Here is an 18152-nt window from a genome sequence, read left to right as displayed (position 1 = left end):
CAACATTTGAACAATTGTGATGTTTTAATTATAACTTTTAAATGTAGTTTTGTTATTTTAAATTTATAATTTACTGTACCATTGATTAATGTTCGAATGAAAAATATTCAGTTCGAACGGTAATAATTATTTATTAACATTCAAACACATTTACTATCACCATTCGAATGACCAACATAAAAACTATTCAAATGAAAATGAAATCGCCAATCCAGTTCGAATGGATTGCTACTAAGTTCGAACATTTTGTATGTGTGAGCATTCAAACGCATACAATTCGTTCGAACTAAACCCATCAAGTAACTCAACCATTCGAACATAGTTCATTGATCTGAACGTTCAAACATAGTTCCATTCAAACTATTTTCATGGACGTTCAATCTGATTATCTATGTTCGAATACAAACTTAAACCTTCGAACAACAAGAAAGTGTTTGAGAACTTATTGCATTCGAACAGAAGCAATCAAATTTGTGTCATTCAAATCAAATTACCAAACTGTCTGAACAGTTAATTGTATGTTCAAACAAAATATATTTAATTTGAACAGGATTTTGGGATGAAACTATTTCATCCCCAAAAAAGAATTTCATTTGAACCCGTTTGAATGGGTCGGTCCCATTTCGTCCCTAAAAATATTTTTTGAGACGAGATTAAGATTTTCATCCCAAAAGACCTTTTGTGACGGTCTTTTAGGGACGAATAGGAGACAAAAGATTTTTGTATCCAATACCTTTTGGGATGAAAATTGTATTTTTGGAGGCAAAAAGTTTTGTTCCAAAAACAACCATCTCTTGTAGTGATAATTTTAAAAGAGTTTGTTGATTAGTTGGACAACACCTTGCGGAAGAATGTTGAGAATGAGAATGCAACAGTGGGCTTTCATTTAAAAGAATTGGCCAATAGCTCACTCTACTTTGCCTCAATTGAGATTGAGTCATGTGCATCATGTGCAATTTCTTTTGGAACAACTCCTTATGCTTTTGATCAACTTTAAATTTGGCCATTCAGTTATATATTACATCAATCTAATAACGTATTAGCACAAAATCAGCCTCATGATGAGAGGAAATCAGCAGCATATCCTCCTACGGATCCTCCTTGGCAGAATGGTTTCACCATAGTTGGAAAGTCAATTGTATATGTTTAAGACTATTGTATATGTTAGGAAATTATAGCTGTACATTCACGTTTCTTGCCTTGTATTTCTTGCCTATTGTATAGAGCTATTGATGAGTTCCTTGAGTCCTTGTAACTCGTATATAAGCAATACAATACTGTCTATCTTCACTCTCATAAGATAGACTTTTCTCAAACTTCTTCATGGTATCTAGAGCCTACGGGAAAAGATAGAGATTTTTTTTTCACAACATGTCAAGCAACAACTCCTCTATTTCATCCGGTTCTTTTGAGGAATACCCCTACCCTGTGACACAAAGCATTTTAAACTTTGTGTCCATTAAGCTCTCGTCCACCAACTTCCTTTTATGGAAAACTCAAATGATCAACATCCTTGAAAGTTATGATTTTTAAAGCTTCCTTACTGATGAGATTTCTAATCCACCAAAGACTATTGTCATCTCTGATTCTGAGGTGCAATCAAATCATGCATACCATAAATGGTGTAGGACAGATAGATTGGTCAAGGGTTGCTTACTGCTACCCTTTCAGAGGAAGTGTTGGGCATTGTTGTTAGCTTAGACACTACTGTCGAAGTTTGGCATGCACTCATTCATGCTTTTGCTTGAGTGTCCTCAGATCGAAGCCTTGCACTGAAGCAAAGGCTCACCTCTATTACTAGTGGCACCGATAGCTTGAGTACATATCTTCATCGTTTCAAAAATATCTGTGATGAATTGGCTGCCATTGGCAAATCTATTCATGACCACAAGAAATCTTGGTGGTTGCTCAATGGTCTTGGCAAAGATTTTGAATTCTTTAATGCTACCATGTTATGTCCTCTTGTTCCATCCTATTCTGAAGTCGTAACACTCCTTGAAAGCTATGCTGAAAGGCACCAAATCAATAGCTGTAACGACCCGATCCTATATTTTTAGATATAAATTACGGATAAATTTTTTTTTAAGCTCAATAAATAAGTTAAAGCCCATTAGAGAATTTATCGGATAGATTATTATTTTTTATTAAGGCTCCATTATTATTATTATTATTATTATTATTATTATTATTATTATTATTATTTTCTCTCCAAGCTCATGAGTCATTTTCATTATAAAACTCCTCTCTACCAGATTTTCTTCTATAAATTTCAAACAATTCACTCATGCACATTCACGTTTCTTTTTTTAACTAGGGTTTTTTTTTTTTTGAGTTCTCAATCATATATATTTATAGATACAGTACACTCACCAAAACTGCAAGCCGCACTCCCCAAGTCCTCCACCGTGAGTCTTCCATTCACGCATCAAGCCATTGCATGCACGACTTCAGTGCATCCGTTTCCTCCGCATGCACGTCTAGTCATCTCACTCGTTGCACGTCTCTTTCCCTAGGTTTTGTTTTGAAAGTTCTCTATCATCATTCTCTATCACCTATATATACATATATATATATATATGTGTGTGTATATATGTCTATACACTTTAATCTCCTCAACGCCGCTGCCCAAACCCCCGCACCCACACAGCACCAATCAGCACGCATGACCAATGCGCCCCAACTCCTCTCATCTGCTTTAACCCCACGGCAACAGATCATTGTCACCGTCCAGCTTCCACAAACTGCACCGTGAACCATCTCACGTCCATCCAATAGCACCACGTTTGCTTCCCAACCCCACGAAGACCACGGCGCAGCACTTGGTCAGTCCACATCCCATGCAGAAGCCATGAAACCGCCAGCCCACTACCCAACCAACGCGTAACTAAGAAACACAAACTTTCCCACACGTAGCAACCATAGCTCTTCCCTCCACCACCGTCACCCAGCCGTTGAGAAACCACACCAAAATACTCTATTTTACTGCACCAAAATAGAGGAAATATCCTCGCCCAAATCGAGAGCCACGTTCTGCCACTGTTGGGCCGCGACGCCACCTTCAGCAGCAACAGATGACGCTAGAGATCTAGCCTCCACCGCCCAGTGACGCCCAACGCCACCTCCCGAAGCTCCCATGCACGCTGCATGGTGCATAAACTTTGTCCCCATAATCTCTCTCTAAGATTCAATTTCTCTCTCTCTCTCATAACTCTCTCTCACTCTCAGTTGCATAGCTGCCACTCGTCGGAGTTGACGCCGTGCCCAGCCACCAGACCCACCGTCGTGACTGCCTTCTTCCTCCCTCGGTGAGCATCGCACCACCCTCCACTCCCGTAAACTATTTTCTTTTCTTCCGTTTCCATAAGATGCCTTCTCATTTTATGTGTTTAATTTTTAGACTTTCCCAAAATGCCCATGCCCATTATGTTGTTTTTAAAAAATACCCATGTCTATTTAGGATTAAAAGATAAGAATATTTTAGTGTTAGGAAGAATCTAGGTTTAGGAAATATAGACTATTATAGTAGTTTAGGTTTTAAATAAAGTCACGGGTTTAATTAGAAATTTATGAAAATTGCGTGTTTATTTTTATAGGCGACCGACTACGCGCTCAAAATAGTGGATTAGCGCTGCAAGGTAAGTAGCATGATCATACCCTTACACGTATGTACGGTAAACGGCATATTTTTTTTATATAAAAATATGATGCATGTATGCCCTCCATTGGAATCCCCTTTTTATGTACCTAAATCATGATTTTATGTGAAGATTTATGCATTAAAGTATTTTATGAAAGTCATGATTTTATGTAAAGGTTTATAAATATTGATGATCTTATGTGATAATTTATGCATTAAAATAATTATGGAAAGTCATACATGATTTTATGCGAGATTTATTTCATAAAATTATTTATGAAATGCATGATTCTATGTGAAAGTTATGCATAAAATTATTTATGAAAAGTCATGAATTTGTGTGAGGAAACATGTATCACGACACTTATGAAAGAATGCGATTTCATTTGAAATCTATGATATGATATGACAAGTATGTATATGATTTCTTTTGAAATCTATGAAATGACAAGTATGCAAGTATGATTATGATAAGATACGTAACGGCCTATGTTATGATATGACGACGGTACCTATGTTATGGGCATATTGCATTGCCAGGTCATTCATGCTAGTAGTGCACCCAGTATATCTTCCTTATGTATGGATTCCATAACTCGCGGCCACGGGCGGAATCGGAATCTATTTAGATTCGCTAACCCTAACTCATGGGGGTCAACAGTGGGTAACGACATATGATAAGTGAAAGATAAGTCTATATTCATGTTCATGTTAATTACATATGTATTTGTGAGTATGCACGTTTTTTTAAGAAACCTTATGTTTATTATGTTTACTATATGATGTGTTGCTTATTGAGTATTCGATTCATTTTAGTTTATTTTTATGTTTTTAAACTACTCCAGGTGATGACATTTATGAGGATAAGATTGCAGGACAGGACTTGACCCCGAGGGGCGAGGCAGAGGCCTAGACAGGTTATGCTATGATTATTTCTATGGTTTAAAGTTTAAATAAATTATTTTGATAAGCACATGAGACTTCCGTATTTTTTTTTAAATAAGTGCTTCCGTAGACTCTATTTTGGATTTTCAGTATCTATTAAAGTTGTTTTATTTATGGAAACTTTCGCATCTGACGCGTTGCTAAAAAAAGAAGGTTTTTAAGTTCAAGTTTAGTAGTACCACGCTGGCTTCTCGAAAAATTCTAAAATGTCTTTTTGGGAAGCGGGGTGTTACAATAGCCCTCCAACCCTTGCCATGGTGTTCTATGGCCAGAAAACTTACAAAAAACAAGAAGGGTCAAGGATAGTCTGATTCTTTTAATTCCAAGGGGAGAGGTTTTGTTCAAAGGAACCAATCTGCCAACAAGACTTCATCTTCTTCTCGCAAATTCTCTGGTAGCAGCCAGCCTAATGGGCACACACACTGCTCCACCAAAAAGATGACATTCCAACCTGTCAAATCGGCAACAAGAAAAATCATATAGCTCTCAACTGCTTCAAAACTTGCTGCACCTTTGCAAGTGGAAATAAAGAATTCCAAAATTAAAATAACTACTTTTCATATAAAATTTTAGAAAAGAGATAACTTAAAAATAACTTCAATTTATAAAATCTTAGAAAAACCTAATTTTAATTTTATCTAAGAAATAAAATAAATTCTAATTTTATATTTTTTTATTAAAAACAACTTAATATCAATTTTTATGTCAAAAATAAATTTATTCTTTTAATTTTAAAATATAACCTTTTAAATCCCATGTGACAATTTTTAAGACTGCAACATGTTCTCTGTTAAACAAGGTTGCCGAAATATATAATGGAAAAGCCAAATTTAATGTTTGTTGTAGGACATGGAATTATCTAAAAAAAAGAAACAAAAAAAACTTCACAAAGGTCTAATCTTAATCAAGTTAAAGTACAAGGGTTATTAGCCAATAAGAAATGTTACAAGGAATCTTTATACCACACAGCTCTACCTAACTAATATGTGATTTATCATTTTGTTATTCAATTTAAACACACATATTTAAATATTAATATAGAAGAGAAAAAATGACAAATCACATATTAATTAGGTGGATGTGTGTGGTGTAAGGCTTTTGTTGATGACGTGTTTTGTATCCACTGTGTTCCACGTCTCACGCGATGATGCCCTACGAAACAATAGTTTTGAGGGCTCGAGGGGAGTGTATAACATTTCCGATGCCTCAATTAGTGTTGAGTGTGTTTATAAAAAGAGAAAAGAATGAGGGCGGAAGGTGAAGGAAAAAACCTTTCTTACCCAAGCTTAGGAATAGGTTTATATACTGAGCCGAAATGGCCCTTCCTTTATTACTGCTAGGTTGCCTGTAAGCCATACTGGATACCACGTCCCTGGCAGGGTACCTACCTGCATCTTTTGTGGCCACACCATTGCATTAAAGGCTGGAGGGTCTTTCAAAATCCCAACTTTAGTGGCCCACGCTCAATTTGCCAACCATGCCATGACAAGCCTTGACGGGCCCATGGCTGATACCTTGACACTGTCAATGACAAGCCTTGACAGCCCCACGGTCCATTCCTCGACACTGCTGCTGACATGCCCCGACAGCCCCATGGGCTAGGCCTTGACACTCTCGCTGACAAGCCTTGACAGCCCCACAGCAGCCCCACAGTGGTCCCATGGGCATGTCATGGCCCCTCCATGACATGCCCAAGACAACCTCACAAGCATGCCACAACCCCTGCCATGGCACGCCCAGCGAGGTTAGTGACAACTCGGCACAGTGCACAGCAGCCCTACCTGGGCAGCCAACGAAGTTAGTGGCTACCCAAGCCAACACACAGCCCAGCGCGCGCACGCTTAGCAGCAACGGTAGCCCAGTGCAAAATTAGCGCCGAGGCCCCTTACCTAGGCCATGCCACAACAATAGCACAGCCTAGCGCCTAGGCCCATGCCTAGGCCATGCCAACCTCACTCCAGCAGCCATGGGCCAGCCTAGGCCACCAAAGGCCAACATATGCCACAAGCCATCATGGGGCCCATCGAAGACTTAATTTATAAGGGGGTCTTTTAGGGTTTTACACTTATGTTATTGCTTTAAATAGACCTTTAGACATTTCATTTGTATCTTTTGGCAAATTCCTTTGTGGATGGTTTGTTTGTTCTTGAGATCATTTTAGGTGCCTTTGCACTTGGACTACTTGTGTGTAATTCATGAATCCCAATGAAAGGATCATCACCTTGCAATTCATGAATATGTATTGTCCCATTTATCTTTCTTGTGTTTCATCACATTGCAATTCGTGAATAGGTGTTGATTTCTTTTATCAATATTATGAGTATTTTCCATTCACTATCCAATTATCCATTGATTGTTCATAAATTTTCTAGCTTGTTCTTATATTTTCATAAACTTTCTCACCTAGCAAACACATACTAAGCCTCCATCAATCCAATTTCGTATCTCCTATATTTTCTACATTCTTAAAACATAGCCTCTGTCCAACCAAAGTGCCTTTGCCGAAACCCTAGCCTTCCATAAGGATTTCTTAAATTTTAAGAATCATAACCCTAGCCTCCCTTTGCAATTCCTATATTTTAGGATCATCTCTTGACCTAGTCAAAACCCTAATCCATCTTCCAATCCCTCAAAATTTGAAATACACCCCTTACCCTTATTCAAACCTCAAATCCTAACAACTCCCATCCATCTTATCATTTAGGATCAAACCCTAGCCAGAGCATCCTCAATGGATTAGCTAAAAGCTAAATCCATCACATATTTAGCTATTAGACCCCAAAATATCATCACAATGGATTAGCTAAAATCTAAATATTTGGACTTTAGCTACAGTGAATACCAAAATCATTTTCAAAGTTGCTAGTTACTGTAGATACACCAAATGTATATTTTATCATTTATTTCTCTCTCTACTTTCAAGTTGAACAAAAGTGATATTACCAGGTGATATTTGGGAGCACGACTTCAAGTAAATTAACTACTTTCAAGTAAATGTCTATATTTTCTAAGTAACTATTAATGCACGACTTCAGTTTACTCATAAAAAAAAAACCATTAATGCACAGCTCATGTGCTGGAGGGGCCTCGCATGTAACGCCCTGATTCCGAAAGTCTTGAGAGTTAGCTCTTAATAATTAATATCAACTTCAAAAACACAACTATAAAATCCAGAAAACTCTATAAAATATTAATTCATTTACTCAACCCAAATATCTATGTTCCTTCATAGGGACAATAAAGAAATTCTCAATAACATAAATTAAAAACTCTCCAAAAACTCAAAAATATCCTTAACTCATCAAATCAAAATAATCGAAAATAAATCAATTTACTAACTTCGGTTCTCAAATAAGCACTTGTACCCTCAGACACTTATTCCACTACGATCATCACACCTTACTAAAACTTCCTACTCTTGTTCTCCAGCTGAACCATCAAAATTATCTGAAAAATATTTGTAGATAAGGGGCAAGTTATCAATAACTCAGTAAGCAGAGAACATATACTAGTGTGTAAACATGAGCATTTATCAGAATTCAGAATGCTAAACAAAATATTTTCTTTTAGAATGCAGAATCAGAATACTTGTTTTCAGAATGCAACATCATAACATATTACCAAAAATATAATAGAGAAACTTTCAGAAAACATTCTTATGCAAAATTTTCTTTAGCAGAGCATAACTGAACATATTCATCTTATCTTATCATGTCAGAACGAAGACCATGTTTAACTCCCGTGGTAGGGTTGTGCAAACCTCGATAGCTAACTGAGCAGAAACAGAATGTGATGCCGAAGGTTTCAGAAATCACATCATATCACATCAGAGTACAGAACATTTTCATAACAGAACAAAATTAGATCACAAAAATATAATTTATGCACAATTTTTCATATTCGCTCATTTTTCTCAGTTCAATAACAGAAAGTCAAAAATAAGTTCATGTCTACACCAGTCATGCTAGAAAAATACCTTATTCTTATACAAAATTTTCATGCATATGCAGAACATATATCTGAGGTTATTTTCAGATTTTCTTTTTTCAAAGCAAACATGCGTATTTTCAAAATCAACCTCGTTTCATTTTCTTTTATGCAAAGTCTAGCATAGGAACCCCACTTACCTGAACTTCTTAGCTTTTCTGAAATTTTCTCAAAGAATGCCAAACAAATATTAATCGTCACCTATAACACAATCACGTAATTTTCATAAATTTTTAATCGAACACGTATTTAAATATTTAAGCCTAAAATGCTAAAATAATCTATTTTAATTCCTCAAAAACCTAAATCCACGTAGTCCTAAAATATCGTCACATTTCTAAACACAGTTTAGAAATTGGTATCTTTGGAAAATAATCCAATTAAACACAGTTTAATTTAAATAAAATACTATCTGCACAAAATATAAATTTTTTGAGACTTAAAACAAAGTCCATAAAAAAATTTAACTTTGCCATGAATTTATACTAAGGATAAAAATGTAATTAGAAACTCTTGGTAGTTTTGTAATTGGAAAGGCAAAATTGTAAAAAAAAAACACTTGGTTTGAGGTGCTTTACGGAAAATCAATGATCAAAGGCTTGATGACATTTACGTAAATACTATAGATATTATGACTAGAGACTAAGAGGCATATACTAGTTGTTTTTGGAGGAACAAGAAAAGCAAACAAAAATGAAGAGAGGAAACTGAAACAAAAAACAAACTTCACGTCGAGATGCAGAGTTTTACCTAGAGGGAGATGCGGTGATCGTGGGTGGAGCAGGATGGCTAGATGTACTGAGAGAAAGAGAGATAGAGAGAGAGAGAGAGAGAGCATGGAGGCAAAAAGAGAGCGAAACTGATGAGAGAAAGAAAGTGAACACTACAAACCAAGAGAAATCGAGAGAGAAAATGGAAGCTCACCGTGTGAGAAGGAGTTGTGCAAAGTGCTTAGAGGTGGATAGTGGCTACATCGGCGGCTGGGTGACCAAGTGCAGAGAGATAGAGTGATGAGAGAGCCAAGGTGATGATCAACTAAAAATGGCCATCTCGGTTCTGCTCTGTTTTTGGACTGCAAAACAGAGTTGTTCAGCTTCGGTTTCGTGTGGGAGTCGCACATCTTTTGTGGTGCAGATCAGTGGCTATGGCAGCGTTATGGAGGAGCATGCAGCGGTCTGACCTCCTTGGAAAGTTGCATGGGGCTTTGGTTTTGGTGGTTGGCTTTCTGTGATGGTGAGGACGTGCAAGAGTTGGGCTGGGGCAGCAAGTGGTTGGGTAGTTTCTACAAGCATGGAATAATATATGTGTGTATATATATGGGTGATGGAAACCCTAAGGGAAACACTAAGATGAAGAAACGTACCTGCCAAGGACGTGAGGAATAACTCTAGGGGAGAAAATAGATGGAAAAGAAAACGTGCGCGGAAATGGCTGAAAAGAAAAAAACTTCTCACGAATTGGGCTTTGTCTCACATTCTAACTGGCTTTGTTCCACAATCTGCTGGGCCACAAGCTCAAAAATAAATCACTGCTTCATCCAATACATCATAACCAAAAATAATCTAAATATCAAGCTCAATAAAAATAAAAATAAAAAATTCATAATCCATTAATACAAATTATTGGTCTGTAACCTATTTCTAAAATTACTCACTAAAATCCCAATGGGTTTTTCATCCATTAAAAAAAAAATACGAGCTTGAGGTCCATAAAAGAAAAAAATACTTGTTAACTCGAAGTGGGTTTTTCTTATCTATAAACTCAAAAATTTTGTAAAGCGGGTTTGGCTGGGCCCGAGTGTTACATTGCATGGTACCAAACCTTCTTTTTTTTTTTGTTTAGAATATGATTACTAATTAATATAATTTAATTAGAATATGATTACTAATTAATATATATTAGGTAGAATGGTAAAATATGATAAAATAAAATAAAATAATAATTAAAAAATTATATATATTTTTTAATTATTAATTACTCATTATTATATAATGAATAAATGGATAATCCAATATAGGGATTTGATGTGAATAGCTAAAGTCAAATTTATCTTATATTATTTTATTGTTATATAAAGAAAAAATAGTTATTCCAATGTGAATGAAAAGCCAAAAGCCAAATTAATTTACATTCATCAAAAGTGTCATGTAGTTTTTTGGCTAATCCATTAAGGATACTTTAACCATCATCCAAACCTTATCTTCCATCTCCAAATCCCTAAATTTTAGGCATTACCCTAGACCAATTCAAACCCTAATTTTCATTCCTTTCTTGCCCTAGCCGAAACACTCTAGCTCTAATCCATCCCCTCAATTTCGAAATTCCCCTTAGCCACTATCCAAACCCTAGCCTCACTTCACCATACCAACCATAATCATCACTCAAGTGGTGCCAACACCAAGGATCATCATCAAGTTGTGCCACATTGAATCAAACACACAGAGTCAGCACTTAGATCACCCCAACTCATCATTATCATCCATTCCATCACTAAATATCATATCTTCATCAACCTAGGGACCCTCCATTACCATAATTCGTTCAAGGCCAAGCAAGTTTGCAAGAGACATTCGGTCATCACAAGGCAAAGTAAGCTAGCGGATCCTTAATGTTTAGGGACTTTACCGAGGTCCCTAACAGCAGCACAGTGCGCTCTCGCCCAGCAGCAGCAACATAGCCCAGGCCCCTTGCCGGGCCATGCCACAGCAGCACAACCCAACGCCAAGGCCCCTTGCCTGGGCCATGTCACGCAGCAACAACACAACCCAGCTCCCAAGCCCATGTTTGGGCCATGCCAGTCGACGCCAGTAGCCATGGGCCAGCCTGGGCCAGCCTAGGCCACCAAAGGCCAACATATGCCATAGGCCATCATGGGGCCATCCAAAACTTAATTTACAAGGGGGCCTTTTAAGATTTTCCACTTATGTTATTGCTTTAAATAGGACCTTTAGACATTTCATTTGTATCTTTTGACAAATTCCTTTGTGGACAGTTTGTTTGTTCTTGAGATCATTTTCGGTGCCTTTACACTTGGGCTACTTGGGTGCAATCCGTGAATCCCAATGAGAGGATTATCACCTTGCAATTCATGAATAGGTGTTGTTCCATTTATTTATCATTTTTCATCATCTTGCAATTTGTGAATAGGTGTTGATTCAGTTTATCAATCTTATGAGTATTTTACATTCACTATCCAATTATCCAATTTTCCATTGTTGTTCATATATTTTCTAGCTTGTTCTGATATTTTTTTGAACTTTCTCACCTAGCAAACACATACTAAGCCTCCATCAATCCAATTTCATATCTCCTATATTTTCTAAATTCATAAAACATAGCCTCCTTCCATCACATTAGCCCCAGCCGAAATCCCTAGAGTTCCCATAAGGGTTTCATAAATTTTAGGAATCCTCACCATATCTTCCACATCCAAAATCCCTATATTTTAGGAACAACCCAAGACTCATTCAAACCCTAAAAGACCTTCATTTCTTGCCTTAGCCGAAATCCTACCAATCCCTAAATCATCTCCTACCATTTAGAATTTCATCTTACACCTTAAAATCCATAAATTATAGGAACAACCCTAGAATCATATAGTCACACAAAAGACCTTCCTTTCCAATCCTTAGCCGAATCCACATCTTATCATTTAGAATCAAACCCTATCCACCTTATCCAACATCCAAACCATCTACAAATCCCTACATTTTAAGAATTACCCTAGACCAATTCAAATCCTAATTTCCATCCCTTTCTTGCCCTAGCCGAAACACTCTAGCCTTAATCCATCAACTCGAATTTTGAAATTTCCCTTAGCCACCATCCAAACTCTAGCCTCATTTCACCATACCAACCCTAATCATCACCCAAGTGGCGCCAACACTAAGGATCTCATCAAGTCGTGCCACATTGCATCAAACACACAAATTCATCAATTAGATGACCCCAACTCATTATCATCATCAATTCTATCACTAAACACCATACCTCCATCAACCTAGGGACCCTCCATTACCATAATTTGTTCAAAGCCAAGCAAGTTGGAAAGAGACATTCGATCATCACAAGGCAAAGGGAGCTAGCGAATCTTAATATTTAGGAACTTGACTGAGATCCCTAACAGGGTCCTTCTTAACTTGTACACTTCGTGTCAGGTAGAAGGAGTGTGCCCACTATCCTAACTCCCAGGCATGGAGGTGGTGCATGGAGGTGGTGCTTGGCATTGTTGTCGCTTGTCGCTATCCCCGTACTGCCAACATGGCATGATCTAGTGCAGGATATGTGGAGTGAAGGGCAGTGAAGTGCGTGGTCGCTTTGCCGATCCTTCTCTCCCTTGTACGTACCCCGTAGGCTAGGGCCCAATTATGCTTCCATAATCTATGTGGAGTTAGGTCGTGCGCATTCTTAGAGGGCCCAGGGGCTTTTGCTAACCCCACTGAGAGGGAAATTCCATTCTAGCTTCCATATAGAATTTCTCATCAGCCAATATTCCTTCCTTCATTCAGCTACTACATCCCATGCTTGTTGCATTTTAGTTAAATTGCAAGTGCTCTATGCTAATACCATGCATGTTCGAAGAAGTAAAACGGGAGATAGAGGAAACAAAATGATGCAACTGCAATCCCATTGAAATGGAAGGTGCAATTTGAATATAGCAAGTATCTAAAAAAGTAAATATTTGAAATTTTAGTTACTTATTTACTTAACTCCAGAGAAAATGAGTGCAAGGTAAAGATTTGATATTTGCAGTCTTAAGATGTAAGTCTTACACATTCCTTTTGAAAAAAGTAGGAAACTTTAGGACCCACTTGAAAAAAGTTATTTTTTTAACGGTGGACTCCACTTTTTTTCGAATGGACTACGCGGAACTTCGCATCGTATGACTTGCTTCTTGAGATGAAACATATTTTCTTTAAAGATATTCTTTTCTTTGTTTTTGATGAGTAATGCTAGATATAGTCATGAATTGTATAAGCGTTGTACACTCCTTTTGTAAAAGAGTGAAATTCACTATTAAAAAACTAATTTTTTAATGTGGATCTAATATTTACTCAACTTTTCCAAAATGAGTGCTCGATGCTTACACTTTATGACTGCAAATATCATATAATCATTCTCTCTAATTTCCAACAAAAAAGATTATGATTTCTCTCACTGTTGTAACTAGGGGTGTAATCCGGTCGGTTCGGACCGGAGAAACCGACTGGACTGGACCGGACCAAAAAAATGATGGTCTGGTCCGGTCCAATAAATAGGAAAATTTCGGTCTTCGGTCCGATCCCGCGGTGGAGATTTCTCGGACCGGAGCGACTGAATAAAAAAATATTATATATATTATTTATATAATAATTGTACAATTAATAATATAAAATTTTAAATATGTTATTAATACTTGTTAATATTCTATAAATTTAATAATATTTTTTATATATCTTCATCTAACCTATCACTATTAACAATATAAAATTTTAAATATGTTATTAACACTTGTTAATATTTTATGATTTAACTAATATATAATATCAGTTAGTTAATTATATAGTAATTATATAAATTAATAATGTAATTTTCATCTAATTTATTATCATTAACTATCTAAAATATTTTTTTATTGAGTTTGTTACATAATCCACATTAATAAATTACTTAATTTAATTTAGTATTTTCAATAAATTTTTTTTATTAATTGATTTAAAAGAAAAAAAAAATTAGGCCGGACCGATTGGACCGGACCGGACCGACCGGATTACACCCATAGCTGTAACAATCCTTAAATTGCACATACTTGTTGCATACTCTGTCTATTTGAGATTGTATCTAGTATTACTAAAAGGAAAAATAGTAAAAGAAAACCTAAAGGCTTACAAAACACATTGTTTAGATTAATTAGAAATGATTCCGAGTTATTCTACATATATTCATTTTTGTGTACTTCTTACGTACTCCACTAATGTGATTGATTAAAATAATTATTTTATATTAAAAAAAGTAATGCAATCAATCACATTAATAGAGTGTACAAATAATATATAAAAATGATTGTACATAAAATTTTTGTATATATAATAATTTACAAGATTTTACTGACCTTGAAATGGAAGAATTGAACATAGAATTTCATCATTATGAGCATATGTAGTCAACATTCAAACTTGGAGGGATTGCCAAATATTTCTAAATTGTGCCAATGGTTGGTAAGTATTATAATATCAAATATCTACCAACTTATTTTTCGAGTTGTTGTACTCGTTCTTACTCTTCTTTTTTCTACTGCAACTATTGAATAAGCATTTTCAAGTATAAATATTATCAAAACTAGACTTTGCAACAAAATTAAAGCTGAACTTTCGGTCGATAGAAGGAGAAATTGCTGCAAGATTTAGTATATAGATCCAATCATAGATGATTTTCGAGATTTAAAATGGTGCTGGGTTCCATTTTAATCAGTGATTTAGTTCAAATGTGGAGTACACTAAGAAACAAGGCTCGTTTGGATACAAAAACTATCTTACTTCATCTCACATTATAATTACAATTTTTTTAAATTTTCACATAAAATATAATAAACAATTCAGTGTTTTCAAATTCTAAAACAATAATAATATTAATAAATAATATTTTATTCAATTATTTTAAAATTATCTCATCTCACTATCCAAACGAGTCCTTAAACAATATTTTGAGTGTTAATAAAGCATGTTTGCGGTAAAGGCCTTTATTTATTTTCTTTGAGGCTTCGTTTGATACATAAACTCATCTCAACTTATTTCAACTCATCAGTATAATTTTTTCAAATCTCAACACAAAATATAATAAACAATTCAATTTTTTCAAATTTCAAAATAATAATAATATTAAAAAATAATATTCTAACAATAGTTTATCATCTCAACTCAATTTAGTTCAATTTAATTCAACATCTAAATACAGCTTGAATCGGTTCTTTTATGATGCCTTGATTTTTGGATTTATTTAATAATTGTAACCGTCTAGGCATCCATTTAAGATCTTTTACAACCCTTTTTTTTTTTTTTTTTTTTTTAACTGGTAAGGAGTTCATATATGTTGTCACGGCAATTCTCCATTATAAGAGAGTTTATTAAAAAAATTATGGACTACCTTCCTCTTTTTTAATCATGTTAATAAACCATATGAAAGAATACTAATGAGGTGAGATGAGATGATTTTATATAAAAATTAAAAGTTAAAAGTTAAAAGTTAAATGAAATATTGTTAGAATATTATTTTTTAATATTATTATTGTTTTGATATTTGAAAAAGTTGAATTATTTATTATATTTTATGTAAAAATTTAAAAAAATTATAATAATAAGATGAATTAAAATAAAATTAGATAAAATATTTTTACTATACAAACAGAGCCAAAATGATTAAAGAAGATAAATAGTGGAGAGAAAGGGCCAAGACTCTCCTCCTTCCTCGGCAATAAATTGCCAAATGTGCAAGGGGAGGTGGAGGGAGAGAGATTTTTTTCAGGAGAGTGAGAGAGACAATTTTTGTTTCTAATATATTTAAAAGCCACCCCTGTTAGATTGGATTAGAAATTGCAAGAGTAGTGTCTATATATTTTTTTAATTGCCAATAGGCATATAAAAAATAATTCATTACCGTCACTAAACTATTTATATTTATAAAATTGACAAAGGAGGCCATGAATAATAGAAATTTACAAGTGTTACTTTGGTCAAAAGGAGTGATTAGCAACTTTTAATGACTAATATATATATATATATATATAAACTTTTAATGATTGGTGATAAATATGAGACGGTTTCAAAGTAGCAACTTTTCATTTGGGTCAACGAATTTTAAAGTCAAAAGACTTCATTACCAGCTCATCAGCTCAAAAAATAATTAAAAAAGAAAAAAATATATATATTTTAGTGAGTTCTAAATACAAATTGGCCCCTATAAAGTTAGTAAAGAAGATTTTAACACTTAATATATCAAGGCCAATATTGTTATGATATATGTGTTAAAAATAATGTGATAGCGTGTAAAAGCCTTTTTCAGAAGTTGACAAGAACGAAATAAATAATATTGAGTAATTATTAGGTAGTTAGAATATACATACGAGATAATTCTATTTTTAAGCCTGTGTGTATAGAACACATCATCTACATCACTTAAATAGTAAGAATCGATTTATAAGATTTAAATTTTAAAATTTATATTTCAAATGAAATTATGTTCTGTAAACAATTTATTAGATATGTCGTACACACGTGTGAGAATATAATTTTTCTATGAATAAACTCCAAGGAGTTGGTCCAAGTGATGAAGGTTTTGGTTTTGTGGTATTATTCCCTTCCTTTGGAGCCACACCCTGATGAAAAGTCAACGATTTAACTAATTCCGTATAGAAAAACTTCATAAGGTATAGTCTACAGGACTGAAGTTTACTCTGTATAGATGAGTCTCCCAAGTGGCTTGAAGATGTTCCCACATAAAAAATAATAATAATAAATGTGGTGCCCCCAATTCTCCTTATATAAATACACAGGGATCGAGACACCGGGATGGTGACAATACGGTCACACATCCCAACGAAGTGCCAGTGTGTGTACATGCAACAGTGTACAAATAAAATAACGCAGCGGATAGTCAACTAAGTACCAGAATTTATTTACAATCAAACATCAGTAAAAATTTAAATAGCAGTTATACAGTCATCCATAAAAATATATTACAATAGTTTTCAAATAAACAAACGAGTGATCCCAGATCACTCCTCGGGCGGAGCCGTCTCCTCAGGCTCGCCCTCCTCCTCCTCATCTACATCAAAATCTGCGTTACCACAAAATGGTATCGCAGGTAAGTATGACCCAAAATAACAACGTAATATAAAATGCATTAAATGCAACTAACATGCATGCACATGAAAAATATGCATTTTACTCAACACATTATTTTCCCTGAAAATAATTATTTCAACACACGCCAAAATCTCATTTTGGCCCAAAATATCCGTAAAACATTTTCCCAGAAAATGATTTACCCAAAAATCAAACTCGCACTATTTTCCCAGAAAATAGTGCATTAATTCCATATGCACCATGTATTATTTCCATACGCACCATGGCCTCCCCTATGGACCATCCGCACGTCCTGGTTTCGCAGCGATGCTCAGTTCCGCGCCCGGCGCGTACATGGCCAAGCACCCACACTACGCAACAAGCGATGCCCAGTTCCGCGCCCAGCGCGTACGTGGCCAGACATCCTCTAGTCCTCGCCAGCAGAAGGACCACGGAGTCGGTACGAGACCATCTCGTCCGATCCCATTGTCGCCCAGCGACAACCCAGGGGACATTACTCAGTATATTCCGCTCCCGAGTAACCAGAGGAGCTCCACCGAGTTAATGCCCCATCTCGACTTGGGGTCGTGATACACACGCACCCAAAAATAATATCACATAAAATCACAGCCTTTCAAATCACACATGAGCATGAATGCAATGCACGAAAACCCAATTTTCTTTACAAACATGATCATGCATGAAATAATGGTATGAACATGCACCAACACTGATCTAACATCCATCAAAATCAATCCCAACAG

Source organism: Juglans microcarpa x Juglans regia, chromosome 8S (assembly GCF_004785595.1).
Source record: "Juglans microcarpa x Juglans regia isolate MS1-56 chromosome 8S, Jm3101_v1.0, whole genome shotgun sequence".
Lineage (NCBI taxonomy): Eukaryota > Viridiplantae > Streptophyta > Magnoliopsida > Fagales > Juglandaceae > Juglans > Juglans microcarpa x Juglans regia.
This window is presented reverse-complemented; position numbering follows the sequence as displayed.